Here is a 21,036-nt window from a genome sequence, read left to right as displayed (position 1 = left end):
AATTATTATAAAACATGAAGATAACGATTGCTCCGAGTCGAAGACTCGGAGTGATTGATATCTTCATATTTTATAACAATATTTTTGAAGTTATTTAATTTGAAATAGGTTTGAATTTGAAATTTTTGAAAATCTTAATTCCTATGGAAAAAATAATAATAATTAAATATTTATTTAAAAAAGAAATTATTGATGTTTTTGAATAATTTTGCAATTAAAGAAATTCGTAAATAAATGTAACAAAAAATTTTTTTGAGTAAAATTTTTTCATTTATTTTCTAAAAATTCAAAAATTTTCATTTTAAATTTAATGTTGTAATTGACAAATAGAATTTGTAAACATTATTTTCCTTTATTTTTACAAAACTTTGAATTTTATTAAAATAATTGTAATTGAAAAATAGAAATGATGTAAATTATTTCCTTATATGAAAATTGAAAATTTTCTAGAAAAAATATTAAGAAACGGGAATCTGTAATGTTTTTTTTTAAAAATAAAAGAATGAGTTTGTGAACAATATTGTTATTGAGAAATAAAAATAATAAAATGGGTATTTATTTACTATTTCTTAATCATAATTTTTCAACAATTTTCTATTTTTTATAAATAAACAAGAGAAAACCTTTAATACGCAGAATATTTAACTTGGGAAAAGTATTAATTAGAATTTTTATCTGTCAAAAGAAATCAAGTACAATTTTTATCCTACATAATATATTGACTAGAATTTTTCAGAAACAATAAATAATAACTAAACCAAAACTATTAATTAAAAGTTTTACTTAACAAGAAATGGTAATTAGAAGTTAAAAAAGAAAAAGATAGATGAAAAAGAGAAATGAAAAAAAAAATCTTAAAAAGAGACATATTTTCAAATTTGAATGACAATTTCATGAAAAAATTCAACTGAAATTTTTCATCAGGAAATTTGAAAAAGATAGAGAAGAAGATAAATTCCTTATGAAAAAGCAACATGTCCGGTTTTTTGATTCATAAGAGAAATTAAGAAAAATGATTTAATGAATCTTTTGTGTTTGTATGGCAGAGTCGTGAAATGTGACACCATATAGTCGAGAAAAAAAAAAGACGATTGCACAATCCGTTCTTGTAATCTGATAGGTTCACGCAGTGGGACGCTCACTACTATATTAATTATCATAATAGAAAGTTAGATTAAGCGCTTAAGGTGGCATATAAAATGAATTGCTAGCTCCCGCCGCACTATCGTCCCACGTTTTCCATGGAGCTGGAATATAAAATGCTCTGCCTCTTAAAGACACAATAATTTACATCACTAACTACCGGGTATCATTTTCTCGAACCAAAATGTGAAAAAAAAAAATCTTCCTCTTTTATATACCCAGGAATGAATACATCCAACCTTTTTATTACACAACAAATATCGAGTGATCTTTTTTTTTAATAATTTCTTTTTTTCCCCTATAAGAGGAAAAATTTATTCCCTCTCTTCGTTTATATTATACATCATTGTTCGAATTAATCATCTATTTGACAATTTAACGAGAAACGACATTTTATAGAATTTCAAGAGAGACGTCTCAAGAGGTAACTTCATTGTTAACATGTATAGACTTCATTGCAGTCTTTTTTTTTATACTAATTATGCGCAGTTTGTAGGAAATTTTAACCCTCCTTCTCCTCATGTAGGGGAGGGAGAACAAATCTTTTTTAATCCAAAAATAAGTAGCAAAACCGAAAAAAATATGTTTAGTAAAAAATTTGAAAACTTCTAAGTGCAATAGTAAAATTTTACTAAAAATTAATATAAATTTTTACTTAAATTAGTGAACGACTATTCAATTAAAATTTTTTTTTTTTTGGGAGATTATTTTGAAAATTATACCGAGAAAAATAGATACTTGACTCAGAGCCTTCTTTTGAATTCTGAATTAAAAAATAACTAATTGTTAGTAAAATCTACATTTTGTTTCGGCAATTAGTGAAAACAACTGACTAATTAGTAGTAATGACTAATTATTAGTAAAAAGAAAAAGAAGAAATAAAAGAAAATTCTACGAGAATTCATTTATTTACATAAAAAAGTGAATTATTTATTGAATAATTGAATGTTTTTTAAAATTGAATTCTCATAAAGAATTTTGTCAACGAATTTTTAAATAATTGAATTTTTTTGACGAGTTTTAAAAAAATTTTTAAGAATAGTTACATTTTGCAGAAAATTTGATCAAAATTGTATTAAGAATAATTGAAATTCTACGATGAGTTTTATTATCTATTAAAATAATTGAATTCTTAAAAAAAAGTTTATTATTTATGAAAATAATTGAATTTTGCAAAGAATTATTAATGTAAATAATTGATTTCTTGAAAAGAATTTTATTAAAATCTAAAAGAATAATTGAATTACTTCAAAAAAATTTCATTAAAATTGTATTCAAAATAATTGATTTCATTCGAATAATTTTATTAAAATATTTGAAAATAATTGAATTCCTGTGAGAAATTCTAATATTTTTGCAAATAATTGATTTTTTCAAGAAATTGAAAATAAATTTTTATGAATTATTAAATTTTTTGAGCAACTCCTGTAAAATTTTATTAAAAATAATTGAAATTCTTCAATGAATTTTATTATTTATGAAAATAATTGAATAATTGCTGAGAATTTTATTAAAATTTTCAAAAATAATTGAACTTCTTCGATGAATTTTATTATTTATAAAAATAATGGAATTTTGCAAAGAATTATTAATGTAAATGTTTAAAAAGAATTGAATTTCTGTGAAAAATTTTGTTATTCTTTAAAATAATTGAATTCTTCACGAGATTTTTATAAACATTGTTTTAAATAATTAATGTTTTCAAAACAATAATGAATATTATGAAAATTTTCTTTGAAATAATTCAATTCTTCTGAAAAACTTTGTTTGTGGAAATAATTAAATTTTTCGATTAATTAATTAAAAGAAGTATATACTAAAAATAATTGAAATTCTTCTATGAGGTTTATTATTTTTGAAAATAATTGAAATTCTGCAATCATTTTTAATTTCTCAAAAATGCAATTTTTTTAATGTTTGTAAATAATTGAAATTTTGCCAAGAAAAAAATATATAAAATAATTAAAATTTTTGCAAATAATTGATTTTCAGCGAAGAATTTTGTTATTCATAAAGATAATTGAACTCTTGACTAGAATTTTTAAAAAGTTTTTGAAAATAATTACATTTTTCGAGAAATTCTATTAAGATTGTATTAAACATAAATTCTGTGATGTGTTTTACTTTTTATGAAAATAATTAAATTGTTGCGAATAAATTTATTAAAAAATTGGTAAATAATATTGGATTCCTGTAAAATTATTATTATTTATGAAAATAATTGAATTCTTGCTGAGAATTTTATCAAAAATTTTTTTAAATAATTGAATTTCTTTGGAAAATAATATTATTAGTGTAAGTATTTGAATTTATTGTGAAGAATTGTATGGAAATTTTGTTAAATAATTGATTTTTTCTAAATTTTTTTGAAAATGCTATTCTAAATTAATTGAATTCTTTTGGGAATTTTATTATTTATGAAAATAATTGAAGAGTCCAAAAATAATGAAGCTAAATGACATTAAAGTGAAGAAAAAATGTTGAATTTTCAGAAATTCGGTTTTTCGAAATTTGGTAATTTTTAATATTTTTAAATTTTTTACCAAAGGGTGGAGGGTATTAAGTAAGTAAAGTGTTTTTGAAGAGCACAAAAATAATGAAGCTAAATTCCATAAAAAAGAAGAAAAAATGTTGAATTTTAAGAAATTCGGTTTTCTGAATTTTTGATAATTTTTAATAATTTTTGATTTTTTACCAAAGGGTGGAGACTATTAAATAAGTAAAGTATTTTTCAAGAGCACAAAAATAATGAAGCTACATTCCATAAAAAAGAAGAAAAAATGTTGCATTTTAAAAAATTCGGTTTTTTGAATTTTTGGTAATTTTTAATAATTTTTAATTTTTTACCAAAGGGTGGTAAATCCTCGTTAGACATCCTGATAATTGAATTCTTTTCCAAAATCTTATGAAAATACCAGATATTGAAAAATAATTGAATTTTGAATATTTTTTTAAAAATATGAAAAAATATGAAAAATATGAAAAAAATAATAATAAATAATTTTGAGTCAAATTTATTTTTCTTTCTGCGAGTGAAAACGGAAAGATTCAAATTTTCAAATGAAATCAAAGTGAAAAGAATGTAAATCATATTGTATCAATTGGATTTGATAAAAAGAGATGAAAATAATTTCTTTTGTTGATCACTTTCTCCTTCTTTTTCAATTTTCTGTCTCATTGAATGAATGTTCGAATTTCGCGAGTAAGAGAGAAAGAAAAAGAGAGATCGATTCCAGTTGTGAGATGCCTCGAATTCCTACATGACGGGGGTTGTGCTGGAAAACGAGCATACCTGGACGCGAGGGCGAACGTCAAAACACACCTCATTCACATATAAGGCCACGCACTTAGTAAAAGACGCCCTCGCTTAATACACATAACAATAAATAAATATATATATCTATTTATATATATATATATATATGTGCGTTTATATTTGTGTGTATGAATGTTTGTATGTGTAAATGTACAAGACGATAAGTACAATATACAGGATCGTTTCTCTCACTCAACGGATTCCTATGGAGCAGCCAATGACTGGAATGACTTGCACTCAATGTCGAACTCAAGATCCCTATTTGCCCTCTCATATACACATACACTTAGAGTTCCATCTTGTTTCCCCATATATACACACGACCTGCTGCCTTACGAATTCAACCTTTCCTCTCCTCTCACTCTTTTTATCTCTCTTATTCCTCTCCCAGGGAGGTGCGGGCTTAATTTAATTAATTCCATACGCCATCTTGACAAGTCTACTCATACAAGGATTCAGAGTAAAAAAAAAGAGAGAGAGAGGGAGGATAATTTTCATACTCATCATATTCGTCCTCTACTTCTCATCTCACCTCTTTATTGCCCTCAATTTTTGTCCCCCATTTTCTGCATTACTTTTTCTAATGCAGGCTTTTCGCACTCATCTACTAAAACCTACTATTTTACTACTATTTACTACTTTTTTACGTTATGCTTCTATTTAGGTACCTTTTTTTAGATCTCAGCCACTAAAAGCTACTATTTGTTTTTTTTAGAATTTACACTAATTTGAATTCGCTAATACTAGAAATCAAAAAATTGGACTGAAAATTTTTTTTTATAAAAATTCGACTACTTTGGGTAGTAATGTAAAATTTTTGAATTCAACTCCTGTATTTTCATTTTACTTGCAATCTTGGCTCAACATTGACAATAGAATTACTTCAATAAGTTTCCAAAACTTTGCGCAAAAAAATCTCAACTTTCTCCCAAGACAGATTGTAAATTCGTTTCAGCTTGAACAATAATCAACAACTAATATCAATATATTTATGTGTGTGTGTGTGTGTGTTTGTATTGAAATCCGAAAATGAAATGTTTATCGAGAAGTGGTTGTATAAGAGCATTTGTTTCCTGTCTGTTGCCACTGAAAGCGTCATGTTTCTGTCAGAAAGTTTCACGAGCTAGTCGTCAATGAATATGACTGTTCTTTCAACGGTAGAATTGAGCACTTGGAAACTGGTTTAAATGTTTTCTGGGCACGTGTTTTACATATAGGTAGACATATACAGCCGGTCTTTCGTCAGGGTCGAATATATATATATGTATATAAAAATAAATAAGTTATCTGTGGGTCATATCTTCTGCCTGATCCTCTTCAGTTCTCATTTCTTTTTCTATACTAGAGAATCCATTGTATTCATCTACAAAGCTCTGATTGAACACTATATGTGCATAACAGTATCTCATTATCTATGCAAGATAATTTAACTCTTCTTCTTCTTCTTTCGGAGAAAAAAAAATATATACAAATTTGTCCCAAAAATATTCAAGATTCTGTGCTAAAGATACACTGGACCACAATAATCCATTATTATTCCTGTGAAATTTTTATTATTTCTGAAATATTTAAGTAAAATTCGTCATTGAATAATTTATAAGTAATAATTATATATGATAGTATCATAGTTTATAAGTTAAACAAAAGACAATTTTAGACACTTCACAAAACTGAAAAAAAAATTCCATTTCATATTTTTTATTTTCCTGACATTTTCCTAATTTTTATCAAAAATATTTACATCTTTCGTATCCTAATAATAAATTAAATTCCTGCAACGAATTGAATAAATTGAAATACAGTTTTTAACCAAATAAAATATTTTTTAAATTCCATTTTATTTTCTTAGCATTGGTTTCAAAATTCGCAAACTTTGGTCATTATTGGCTTAACATTGGCTTATATTTGGCCAATATTCACCCAATATTTCTATCGTTTAATTTCCAATTAACATTAAATTAAATAAATAAAGAAACCAAATAAATTATTATTTTTTTAAATTCCATTTTAATTTGTTCTCATTAGTTTCGAAAATTTACAAAACCCGGTCAGCATTGGGCCTCAAAATGTCCAACAAAAAAAATTCTATAACACCCGAAAGAACAAAAGAAAAAAATCGTGACAGATTAAAATCAGATTTTCTGCCAGTACCGCGATCTAAAATTAAATCGCTCTTTTAATTTTAATTTTTTTTGTCGTGTATCATTTATTATATATGATGATTTAGATAATAGCATCATTGTTTGAAACATTCTTGTCATTATGATGATGATGATGTTGACGTCTCTCTCTCTTTTTTTGTCCCTCATCTGAATAAGAATGTTTATTGTCATGTAACTAAAGTTTATAATGTTGCATATTCAATATTATGTTAATTCTTTAATAGTCTTGTGTGCAAAACTTGACTTAACCATTATATTACTTTTTTTTTTTTTTTTTTTTTTGATTCTTGTATGATCAATTATTATAAGTTGCATTTTTACGCTAATGAAGCATTGGTGTGTGCGCATAAACAGTTGCGCGTATGCATTTAAAATAAATACACGTCATATTTCCTAATTAACATTCGGTGTTTGACACTCCTTTTTTGATAGTAAAATGATCATTAATAATAATCATCGTTATTATTCTTTAGCCAAATAAAGAGAATGTTGAACTTTAGAGAAAATTATAAGTGTCATCATAATTTTATACATTGGTAATTTTTATTATCTTATTATCATTGTTTTATTATTCTTATGACTTCTCGGTATTTATTTCTAGCTTATTTGAAATTTTGCTTAATATTTATTTTTAATAATAGTTTGTTTAATTTTACTTTTAATGCAACTTCATTTTCCAATTTTAATTTTTTCTGAATTCTATTTGTTATTTGCTTAAAATTTATTCGCTTTATTTTTTATTATTCATTATTTAATTATTTTGTACTTATTTATTATTCACTTATTATTTATTTATTTACTATTTATTTACTATTTTTATACTATTTTCATACAATTTATTTTATTTGTAAAAATATTATACAATTTTTGTTATTTATACAATTCATTCGTTATTTATTTACTATTTATTTATTATTTATTTACTACTTATTTACTACTTATTTATTATTTATATACTACTCATATTTACCATTTATTTACTTATTATTTATTTGTTATCTATTTCCTATCTATTATTTATTTATTATTCATTGTTTGCTTCTAGAAATCGTTATGAAGCGTAAAATTATTTATTAGCTACTAATTAATTGTTTTTGCAAAAATCATTACGGAACGTAAAAATAAATTTTTTCTGCGACAGTACGAATGAAAAGAATGTTTCTGCGCGTGTGGCCGGCAAATGGATTTGATTTGAAAGTTCCGAGTTGGACAGACTCTGCCATCTCTTAATGAAACGCCGAACCGAAAGACGGAGAAATTCATTAGCGCGGAAAAAATTTTGCTATCTCTGTAAAAAAATAAAATTTTATGCCTAACATCTTATTTGATAAATTTTTAATTATATTATTTATTTTTTTATTTTTTAGCAATTTTTTTCGCAAAGTGAATTTTTTTTCATTGTTTGACTATATATATATAAATGAATTATTTTTATTATGCATTTATTGCAATAATTTTGTTGATTTACAAAAATCATTTTCTTTAACTTGCTTTTTCAAATGAAAATTAATTTTTCTTTGACTCAAAGAAAATTTCTTTCATTTAAAAAAAAGTTTTCTTTAATTTATAAAAAAAATTATTTAATTCAGCGAAATTTTTCTTTTTAAGTTAAAGAATTATTTTTTTGACTATAGAGTCAAAGAAATAATTCTTGAATTTAATAAATTTTTGCTTGAAAGAAAAATTGATTTATTATTTATTATTTGTTATTGTAACTATTATTATTATGATATTATTATATATTATTATTAAATATAATATATATTTTATTATTTTAGAATATATAGGTATTTTATTATTTTATAATATATTATTATACTCAAATTTAAAAAATAAAAAATCTTTGAATATCGAGAGAAGACTGTCATTGATGCCGCGTCCTTCATTAAAAACTAAAGGAGTATATAAGACGTTAGGATGACGAGTCGATGAAATAAATATTTGAATCTTCTTCACAAGGCTATCATCCTTGTGGGAGAAGATTCATTACGGGGGATTACCCGATTCATATCGAAGATTTAGAATTCTCGTTTTCGCGCCCAATATGAATCACAAGTCTTAGTACGTTCATTATCCAAGCCCCCCACTCAAACGAATTAGTTTTTCAGTCTTATCACTCGCATATATATATACACTTTATTTTCTGCTCTCTATTTATTTCAGTTCGTTAAAAATTTCTCATTAATTTTTTTTTCGTTTTTTTTTAAATCGTTTCTTAATTAAATGTTTCATCCAAATGTTTCATCTAATTTCTTCTTTAAGTTCTCGATAATAATAATTTATTACTGTATTGATTTTACATGATACGATTCAGTAAATTTTGACTTATTTAAAAAACAATTTTTTGTGACGTGGTCTGGTGGTTAGAGGAGTTGGCTTGTGAGTTTTGGGTAAAGAGTTCGAATCCTGAAGCCGTTGCTTTGATTTTTTTTTTTTTTGAAACATGAATAATAATAATATCGTTCATATCAAACTTTTATATTTTAAATAATAATAATAATAGTAAAATAATAAGTATTACGTTATTTATTATTTTTATTATTATTGTAATTATTTTTTAAAATAAATATTTATCTATTTATTTAAAAAATAATAACAATATTGATTTCAATAATATTATTATATTTTTTTATTATTATTGTTATTATAATTATTATTATTGTTATTATTATTATTATTATCATTATTATTATTATTGTTTATTTTACTCTCACATTACTATTGCAAGCACATAAATTTTTCTATTTCGACAAATAATATAAATAATAATTATGTACAGGTAATTATTATTTATATTCCATTTTCTGACACTGTGAAAATATATAATAGCCATAATTTATGGAATTGAATGTACAAGAAAAAGACGAAGAAAAAGAAGAAGAAGGAGAGGAGAATTTTTGTACATCTATATAGTTTATGCGCGGCTTCCATTTATAGTATCATGTCCCTTTTTAAACTTAACGATGTTGGTTTTCTCAAGTTCATTCGCGAGAACGCGGCGAGTGTGTTGAATCCCCGTGTTTAAAATGACTCATGATTGGTCGTTTGTCGATAAATATTCACCTTAGCTTAATTGAAATCAGAGCATAAAATTTTTATTTATTGATCTCCTCCCCCTCGTCCCTCCCCTATCGCAAACATTCTCGCGTTGAATGTCAACAAGTTTTGTCAAAAGATGTTGTGACAATGATTCTTCATATTTTTCTTCTTCGTTCTTTTTTTAATTTTTTAACTGTAGAAGAAGAAAAAATTAACAATTTTCTGTTGAAACATCATCGTTAATTTAATTTAGTAAATTTATTTTTGAAAAGAATTTTTTACTATTTTATTATGTTCATTTACTTGTTATTTCATTAGTTACATCGTTAATTTAATTTTATTATGTTTCTTAAATCGAAAACAAATTTTATTAGTTTATTCTATTCTATTGCTCTATTATTTATTTACTCATTTTTTTACGTAATTTATTTATTTACTTTTCTATTGCGAAACAAATCCAGCAGTAATGTTTTTATTTTAATTTATTATTTCTTATATGATTAAATAAATATTTGTCATTTTTTTTGTAGAATATTTTTATTTACGTTTTTATTTTTTTATTTTTATATTTAAATGGATATACCTACAAAAATTTTTTTTTTATTTGGCTATATTTGTTTTGCGAAAATTAGGCTACTTTTTTGCGTTAATAAAATGGATTGGATTGGTTTTTTTATTGTGATTGAGAATAAAGATCGTTTCGCGTCAATGTGTCAATTTTTTTTTGTGTCAATGGACACTTGACGGAATTTAGTTGGAATAATTCGTGAGCGCGATAACAAACGCTTAATTAGCACTGATCTTTGGTCAGGAGATGGAAAAAAGTAGCATAACGAAGGTTTGACTCTTGTGGCACTCGGGAAGCTTTTTTTGCATTTATAGGGGTGGAAGGGGAGAGGAGAGGACTGGACCAATTCGATTCGCCGCTAACACTTTGCTTCGTTGTAGGAAGTCGTATTTTTTTTTGCACGCAACACAAGACATTGAGTGCCAAACTCGATGATGATGAAGAAGAAGAAGAAGTCGTCGCGCTTCATTAGTAATACTCTTTTTCCTTCACGCGTCGCCTCTTGACGAGTTTTTCGGAATTTCTTGCCCCTCACGTGACGCAAATTGAGCAAAAATAAATAAATTTTGAAATTTAATTTGATATACTTGAAAAATTCATAATTACTTTAGTTTATTATTATTTTATCTTTTTATAATAATTATTTTAATGTTATTATTGTTATTACTATTATTATTGTTATAATTATCATTATTACTATTGAATAGATAGACACAAATAACGACTGTTTCTATCGCAGAAAAAAACTATCCCAGGCGTCGGGATTCGAACCGCTTGCTCTTGACGCTCCAGGCAAGAACGCTAACCACTCGGCTACGTCACACCTAAAATGTGTTTTATCCAAAATAAGGCGCAAAGCTCTCATTTTAATCGAATTTTCCCCCCAGCTATTAAAAATATGAATTCTGTATCGTAGAAGCAGAATATTTCTACGCTTTTAATTCGATAAAATAGTTTTTCCCTTCCAGAGGTCAATAAACTGTTTTTCGAAAAAAGATCGAATTATTTTCGTAATCGGTGAATTAATCAAAAAGCAATACGTAAAATACCATAATTTCTATCCTATTTTTCGACCCCGTATTCTGGAGCATCTGCTCCAATGAAGAAAGATGCAAAATCCAGGAAAAGAAAAAGAGAGCAAGATACAAGAAATATTATGTAATCTATCGATAAAAACCCTATTTATGCGGACGAAACATTCAAGGATCAAAGGATTCTGATTAAAACAAAAAAAAATCGACCTCCGACGGATGGCACGGTACGGCAATTAATTTCATCCGAATTTCGCCAGATCTGGCTCGGGACGTGCCGCCTGGAGGGGCCCCGGAATTCCTGAAACTGAAGAGAAACGATCGGATCTACAGGCCTTTTCAACTTCAGATCACAGTTACGCGCTCTTTCCTCTCCCGTCAGCCCGCCAATCTAATTAATAACGGATCGGCGCCCGATACCTCCACCCTCCCCTCTCCTCACTTCTCTCTAAAAGAGAATCGGTTTGGGCATCGCATCGATTTAAATTGAAACGTTCGAAACAAAGGAGAGAGAGAGAGAGAGAGAGAGAGAGGTGCCCGCCACGAAATTAAACAACGAAGCAATATCTCGAGGGCCAAACACAAAGGGGTCACGTTCACAACCGATTAGGCAGAGCAGAGAGATCCGCGTGGTCGCGAATACGAATATACCTCAGTCGGTAACACAGGAATGTCTAATAACGAACATGCCACTTGTACTTGAGTTCAATTCGAAAGCCCTTCGATTTTAAAGCTTTGGGGGAGGAGAGAGAAAGAGAGAGAGAGAGACTAAAATCTTGACCTTCAATTTTGTAAATAATCGATTTTGTATTTTTTTAAAGGGGCAATTGTTTATTACATTTTACTAGTAAAGAGTTTATTTGTTATCTGCATATTTCTATTTGACATTTGTACTTCTTTTTGCTTTGACGTTATACAATTTGAATTTCGCGCCATTATAGTTCTCAAAGTCACCATCTAGATGGCATGGAAGTTCTCTCACAAGCGCTATGAAGCGAACAAGCATAAATGTACCAATCTCGTTGAAATCTTTTGTGTTCTAACTCCTATTCGTTAACGTTACTAATAATTTAATAAATAAATAAATAAATTATTAAATAATAAATAAATAAAATGATTGAAAGCAAAATAGTAACAAAAAAGAAAACAAACATATAGAAATTTTTCTTTTATTTGTTATTTTCTATTTACACTATTTTATTATATTTTGGGGAAATAAGAAATCGTGCGATTTTTTTGGATTAATGGGAGCGCCGAATGATATCTTATGAGTATATATATATATATATATATATGTATATAACGGAAAGCCAGACAGGATGTAGGCAATTATATTGTTTAATGGTGGTATAGACGAATGAAACATCCGTTATGGTATGCACGTTATTTTTGGTAATTACTGCCTAATGTTACCTGTCATTATAATATGCGCCACTAATAGAATGACGAAGCTCAAACAAAGATCGAGTTCACCCTTAATAGACAGCATTAATAAATAAATCTCCGAACCGTGAAGCACATTTTAAAAAAAAACAAATTTTTTTCTTCCTCAGTCAACACTTTATAGACTGCTACTTTATAATTTCTCACCTGTTCCATGTTTGTATTTATATTTACATTTCAATTCTGATTTTGATGTCTTTCTTTTCAAACACAAGTTTTTAGCCTGCGACGAAAATATTTAGCTTAGAATTATTTGACTATTATTTAATAATTATTTTACTTATTATTTAGCTAATAATTATTTAATTAGTTATTTAATTAACAGAAATTAATGTATTGATTATTTAATTAGTTATTTAATTAACAGAAATTAATGTATTGATGATTATTTAATTAATAATTATTCAATTAGTTAATGGAAATTCATTTTATTAATAATTAGTTAATTCCAGCATTGGATAGTTGGACTGTTTTCGACTATTTTCAGAAAAGGCGAATTTTTTCGACTCTTTTTCCAAAAATGCGACTCTTTCTACTTTTCCTTCGAATATTGCAATAAAATACCACATTTTTGGTATAAAATGAAAATTATTAATCAAAATTTATTTTTGAATAATTTTTCTATAAGATAATTATAGATTTCTGAAATATATTTTTTAAAATTTTTTAAATAATTACATTTTCTTGTTGAAATTTGACTAAAATTAATTGACTTTTTAAAAATATTTTATTAATATTTTAGAAAATCAAATTTTGGAATATTTTAAAATTGAATTTTCAATAATTAATTTTTGGAAATAATTGAATTTTCAATAATTAATTTTTGGAAATAATTGAATTCTCAAAAATTATAGTGAAAAGTCAAAATGAAAATTAGTCGTAAAAGTAATGCATTAATTGATTATTTTTAAAAAATATTTCTTAATTTTCATTGTTATATATTTTTTTTAAATTCAATTATTTTCAATTACACATTCCAATATCTACAAAATCTAATTACATTCAAAATTTTAAGAAATCTAATTACTTCGAATTATTTTAAATTGTGTAATGAAATAATATTTTTTAAATATTGAATAAAAATTTATTAAAAACTTGATTAATTTCTAATATTATTTTCCAAAATTTATTTTAAAAATTTTACTAAATTTTAATCATTTGGAAATTTTTTCAATTATTATAAAATTAAGTAATCAATTGTCATTCAAAAATTATTTAAGTATTTTTAATAAACTACTTTTAAAAATTTGTTTATTACAATTTTTTAAAGTTTAATAATTTAATAAATATAATGAATTATAAACTTATCAAATTTAAATAATTTACTTTCATAATTTAAAAGAGAATTTATGAGTTACAATTTTCAACAAAAAAAATTGATTAATTTTACTTAAATATATGAATTTTCGGAAAATTATTTATAACAATTAATTCAGAGAAAAAGAATAGTTAAAAATTCTGGAAAATAATCAAATTTTATATGATTGCAATTTAGATTTTTAGGAATAATTAAATTTCAGAAATTTAGATCTTTTAAAGAATTAAATTTCTGTGAAATATTATAAATAATAAGAATTTTAATATTTTTAGTTAACAAAATTATCTAATTTTTAAATTAGATATTACAATTTTCAACAAAAAAATTGAAAAATTTTACTTAAATAAATAAATTTTCGGAAAATTATTCATAATAATTAATTTAGAGAAGAAGTAGGGTTAAAAATTCTGAAAAATAATCAAATTTTATACGATCGCAGTTTAGATTTTTAGGAATAATTAAATTTCGGATATTTAGAAATTTTAAAGATTTAAATTTCTGTAAAATAATAAATAACAATAATTTTAATATTTTTAGTTAACAAAATTATCCAATTTTTGATTAATTGAATTTAGAAAAAAGTAAAAGGTCAAGGAAATAAAAAGTGAAAATTTTGTGTGAATACTGAATAAAATAAACGACTTTTTCGACTATTTTTTTAAATTTTTAATCATCTAAAGCGTCTTGAACTTGATCCGTAGCCTGTAATTAATAAAAACTATTTTATTAACAATTTATTTGATTAATAGGTAAAATTGTTTCACATTCTTTAATTTTAATTTCAATTAAATTTCAATTATTAACAATTTTGTTATCAATAAATATTAAATGATTAATTACTTAGTAGAAATTATTTTATTAATAATTATTTAATTACTAAAAAATATGTTATCAATAACATATTTTATTATGAATTATTATTATGAATAATTAAATTATTCATTGTTTAATATAATTATTAGACAATGTATTGATAATGTTTTCCTAATATTCTTAATTATTTTATCAAAAATTATTTAATTAACAATCATTTTATTTAATAGAAAGAAATATACTAGTAATTATTTAATTAGTGGACATTATTTTATTACTATTTGTGTAAACACTAAAAATTTCTTATCAATAATTTTAAAATTATTAATTATTTAGTATTGCTACACTGAAAAAAAATTTATTTAATTCAAATAACTGATTAATTGACTATTATTAATTAAATATTTAGTTGAATCGAATAATATTTATTGGAGTCAAATAGTATTTGAACGAATAATTTCAGTATTTGAAGCAAATATGAATTGAACCATTTAATTGACTCAAATAAATATTATTTGATTGAATTAAATAATTAATTGATAATAGTCAAGTAATCGGTTATTTGAATCAAATAAATTTTTTTTTCAGTATGTAGTTAAAAATTATTTTATTGATAAATATTTACATAAAAAATGTGTTTAAAATTTTAAATGATTGTTAAATTCTTAATTGTTTAATTAAAAGAACTGATACTGATTTGTTTTTAATTATTATTTAATTAATAACAATTAATTTTTATCTGCAAAGAAATACGCGTATAAAATCGTGAAATTTGAGAAAAAGATTTGTTCATTTTTTTTTATTAGAATGAAAAGCTTATTACACTATTTGCCTTTTATTCAATATCTCGTGAATTTCACTCTTGACAATTAAGAATTTGAAATGAATCGAGAAAGCGCAATGGAGATAAAATTGGTTTCCGTTGGATGCAAACACAAAAAACTGTCTAGAGGTATATATATATAAGTCTTCGAGGTATCAGTCTCACCGAGACAGAGTTTTTAATCCGCGAAGCCACCCCCGGTGGAATCGTTCCGTTTTTAAATTAAAGAAATAAAGGACGGATTCCATTCCCCGAGAGCGTAGCGCGCGAAAATCGTGGTCGGGGTAGGGACCCGCTGGGAACTCATTTGCACTTAAAAAAATGACGAGCGATAAAACTAACGCCTGGCCGTGGGGAATTAACGGCGAGATGCTTGCGAGTTGAGAAGAGAAAAAAGAGAGAGAGAGAGAGGTCGAAGAGAAAAAAAAAATAAGAAAGAAACGAAGGTCCTTGAAGGGGCAGTTAACAAATGAACGCCCGGCTTTATCGGGCGGAAGTGATTTTGATTCCAAGAGTTCTCATTTAAATCTTAACGCTCTTACTGACTTGGTGTGCGCGCGCTCGCCTTTCTTATGTGTATAAATATATATAATCACCTTCATTTAATTGGATTTTTAATTGGGACGATTCGCGCTACATTAATCCGTCGCAAACTTGTTCCATCTCTCCTTTATCTTGCTTTTGCTACTCATTGTTATTACTGTCCTCAAAAATCCCTTCCTTTTGCTGCCCTCCCCCTTCGATCTTTTTTTTTTCTTTTTCTTTTGTCGTCATGGCTATTATATCTCTCGTTTACTAATTCTTCCGCTACCTGACCTCACATTAGCTTCTTTACATATTTTATGTGCCCTCGAGAGAGTCTCCTCTGGTTTTTTGAATAAATTATTAATTTATGTCCTTTTCTCTTTCTTTGCAATCATAGCAAAAAAATTTTGGCACTGACTTCTCTTTTGGATGGAGAAATTTTTTTTTTCTTTTGTAAAACAAACTATAAAATGTAGATCCCTAAGATAGTTTGTTATACTCTTTTGGATGAAACGAAAATTTATGTCTATTGATGAGAAAGACGAAGAAAAAATTTTCGCACTTGTGTGGAATCGAACCCAAAACTGTAAGAAGACCTTTGTGCACGTAAATTACCCCGCAGCCACGAATTATTTTCTCTCTGGCAAAAAATTAGTAATAAATGTTTTTCTTCTCCTAATGAGAAAACGAAGAAAAAATTTGCACACTTATGTGGAATCGAACCCAGAACTGTGGGGATTTGGTAGAAATGTACATTACCCCGCAGCCACGAATTACTTTTTTTCTGCGAAAGACAATTTTTACTAAAAGTTTTTTTTATTGAGAGAAAATGAAGAAAAAATTTTTTTTTTCATGAAGAAAAATTCTTTTATTCAACATTTTATGTTCCATTTAATATTATTCTTGCCTTTTTCAAAATTTATTATTAGAATTCTAATTATAATGAAATTATAAATAAATAAATTAAATTAAAATATTTACTTCCTTTAAATATTAAATTAAGCTTAGAAAGAAAATTTATATTTTCCTTACAAATAAACAATTTTATTATTTGGATGATAAACAATTTTATTGTTTCGAAAATTACTGATAATTGAAATTTCTTTTTTCCCCGAATGAATAAATTTATTTATATGTGGAATATTTTTTTTGTCTTTTATTCTCTAATTTTAGAATTTCTATATGAAAAGAATTTCTTTTATGTCCCAAGTGGGAAAAGGTTTCTATTGTCTTTCATTGTCCCTTGGAATAGTTTTTTTTTTTGAGAATAAAGGAAACGAGAATGTAGACAAATATATATTTAAAATTAATAATACAAAAGAGATCTGAATGCGTGAAATAAGTAAATTATTGTAATTATCGTTAATAAGGGGAAAATAAAAGATTCTAATTTTCTTTCTTTGACAACAGAAAAAAAGACATAAATATTTAATTTATTTTTAGGAAATTTTGAAAACAATTATGATAATATCGAAGTAAGGTGCCTGCTTTCTTTATCTGAATACAAGGAATTTTATTGAAAGAATGAATTAAAGATATTTTAAGGAGGTACAAAAAGGCCACAATTAAACTGCTAACTCAAAGAAAGAAAATTTTATTGACTAAAAAGTAAAAAGGTTTTTTTTTCGTATTTATAAAATGCAGTAGTTAATTTGTTTACTAATTGAAAAATTTTTCTGTTTCAGGATCTTCTACTGGTATTCAGCGGGGAAGAAATTGGTAATTTGATCAAACTAGAACTGGTCGGGGAAATCAGGAAAAGGTAAGAGATTTTTTTTTGTACTAGACAAAATTATATTTTTAGAATTAAGAGAGTTGTGTTTACAATTTTTCTAAATAGATAAATTTCAAAAATTTTCAATTTGAAATTCTAGAAAATTTCAATTTTGAATTAATTTAATTAGAAATTTTAAAGAACTTAGATTTTTTAAAAATTATAATAATTCAAATTCTTTTAAACTTAGTTTAATTTTTAATATTACAAATGATTGCAAAAATTCAATTATTTACAAAAAGTAATAAAATTCTACGCAAAAATTCAATTATTTTGAAAAATTTTAATAAAATTCTACGCAAACATTTAATATTATTTTCATAAATAATAAAAATTTTACTGGAATTCAATTATTTATCAATTTGTTGTAATATATTTATTTGCAATAATTTAATTACTTTCATAAAAAATAAAACAAATCACAGAGTTTTTATTTAATTTAATACAATTTTAATAGAATTCCTTGAAAAATGTAGTCATTCTTAAAATTCAATTATTTTCAAAAACTTATGAAAAATTCTAGTCAAGATTTCAATTATCTTTATAAATTGCAAAATTCTTCGCTAAAAATAAATTGTTTGCAAAAATTTTAATAGAATTTTTGTCAAAAATTTCTACAATTTACAAGCAGTAAAAAAATTGAATTTTGAAGAATCAGTTAAAAATGACTGCAGTAATTCAATTATTTTCAAAATTAATAAAATTCTTTGCAGAAATTCAATTATGTTAAGAAATTTAATCAAATTCTTGTCAAAATTTCAATTATCTTTATAAATAATAAAATTGTTTTTCGAAATTCAATTCTTTTAAAAAATTTAAATAAAATTCTTGTCAAATTTTCAATTATTTTCACAAATTCTCAATTCAATAATTTTTAATATCTACGATTTTAATAACTTTTTTCATTAGAATTTAATTATTTTAAGAATGGTTTAATATAAGATTTAAGCAAATATTTAATTATTTTCATAAACAAAAAAATTTCACAGGAATTAAATTTTAAGAAGCATTCAATTATTGAATAAATTATTAATTTTTGTATTTAAATAATTGAATTCTCGTAGAATTTTCTAATAAAAATTGATTTAAAAATGAATTTTAATCAAAATTTTAGATAATAATTGAATATTAAAAGCATTATAGGATGAATTTTTATAAATAATTGAATTTTGAAAAGGTGTCAAATTAAAATCTTTGAAAATCTGAATTTAACTTTTTCAAAAAATACTAAAAATAATGGATTTATAGAAGAATTTTTTTTAAAAACACTAAAAAAATTGAATTCTGGAGACATTACAAATTAATGTAGAAATTCAATTATTTTCAAAAGTAATCAAATTCTTCGCCGAAATTCAATTTTGTTAATAGATTTTTAAATTCTTCTTAGGGATTCAATTATTTTCAATACAATCTGAATAAAATTCAATAATTAAATTTGTAATTGTAATTATTAATATTAATAGAAACGATTATTTTTTAAAGTTGAAGAATTTTGATTATTTATTTCAATTATTTTCAAAGTTTTCAATTAAAATTATTAAAAGAACATTATTTTCGAAAAACTTAAAGAAATTCTTCAAATGAATTTAATTATTTAGAAAAACTCTTATAAAATTGTTTAAAAGAAATTAAGTATCTATTCTTCGAGAGAATTTAATTATTTTTAATATTTTAGTAAAATTCTTGGAATCAATTAAATTATTTTAAATAATCTTTAATAAAATTCTAAGAGGAATTTAATCATTTTTTAAAATTTTAATAAAATTCAATAATTAAATGTTTAATTTTAATTATTGAAAAATACGATTTTTTTTATAAACTTGAAAGAAATTCTTCATAAAATTCAAGTACTTTAAAAATTTCCAATTAAAATTATAAGAGAAACTTCACTATTTTCAAGAAATTCAATTATTTTCGTCAAGACTCGGACTGATTGATATCTTTATTTTTTATAGTTGTAAAAAATGTATATTTTTTATTTTTAAGTAAAATGTTTATAAATAATAAAACTTATCGCAGAATTTCAATTACTTATAATATAATTTTAATCAAATTACTTGAAAAATGTAATTATTCTTAAAAAATTTTATTCTATATTCGTCGAAAAAATTTAATTATTTAAAAATTTGTTGATAAAATTCTTCTCAAAGAACTTTTTTGAAAATAATTAAAAATAATTGATTTAAAGAAGAATTTTAGTTGAAGATTCTAAAAACTGATATAATAATATTCTTGTTGAATTTCAAAAATATTTGAATTTGAAATTTTTGAAAATCTTAATTCCTATGAAAAAATAAGAATGATTAAATATTTATTAAAAAATGAAGTTATTGATGCTTTTGAATAATTTAACTATTAAATAAATGTAAAACAACATTTTTTTTAATATCTAAAATTTTTTAGAGTGAATCAAAATATTCTTTAGATTCAGGGAAAGAGTCAAAATTTTTTTCTGTAAATCAGGGAAATGTGAGGGAAAATAAAATTTAATTTTTGTGGCAACCCTGATAAAATTTAATGAAATTTATTTCATACTATTTTTTATCTTAAATCGCAAAATCGAAATTGAGTATTTTCATTTCGCTCATTCGCATATATAGGAAATTTGTTGAAATGAAATTTATAATAGTAGAAGGGTTAAAATAGAATGTCCGAGGGCATGAAATCAGAAACATGGAACTTATAGATCCGCGCACCAGTATACACGAGATGTGATTCGTTACCAATATATATTTCTGTGTGTGTGTGTGTGTGTGCGAGTGTGAGTGAATGAAATCTGCGAATGCAAATTTTAGACCGCACGATTTCCCTCGTCGAAGTACCGCGCACGGTTATGTAACACGGACTTGGGGACGCTTCTGGAGTTTAATTATCGGGTTAAACGTAGCGAACGCTGATTCTGATGAGAGTTCCGGATTCAAATGCTCGGAATCTCGGTGTCTCGGTTAGGTCCCTTTCTATCGTTTTGCGCTTCCTGTCTTTCTCTCTCTCTCTCTCTCGCTCTCTGTCCCTCTTTCTCTCTATAGCATTGCTACGTGACTGTCACCCTGTCGGGCTAGTTAACTAACTAACAGTCCGGAC

General features: G+C 24.6%; 1 protein-coding gene across 1 annotated transcript in view; it reads left to right on the top strand.

Annotated features, from left to right (window-relative positions):
- Positions 1–21,036, top strand: part of LOC122502283 (tyrosine kinase receptor Cad96Ca) — a 340,229-nt gene that overhangs the window by 34,894 nt on the left and 284,299 nt on the right. Inside the window, exon 2 of the mRNA XM_043612239.1 lies at positions 17,867–17,943. The gene's annotated coding sequence lies outside the window, so the exon portion shown is untranslated. The remainder of the gene's footprint in view (positions 1–17,866; positions 17,944–21,036) is intronic.

Source organism: Leptopilina heterotoma, unplaced genomic scaffold, assembly GCF_015476425.1.
Source record: "Leptopilina heterotoma isolate Lh14 unplaced genomic scaffold, ASM1547642v1 Lhet_225, whole genome shotgun sequence".
Taxonomy (NCBI): domain Eukaryota; kingdom Metazoa; phylum Arthropoda; class Insecta; order Hymenoptera; family Figitidae; genus Leptopilina; species Leptopilina heterotoma.
The sequence above is the reverse complement of the archived record's forward strand: the minus strand, read 5'-3'. Positions and strand labels throughout refer to the sequence as shown.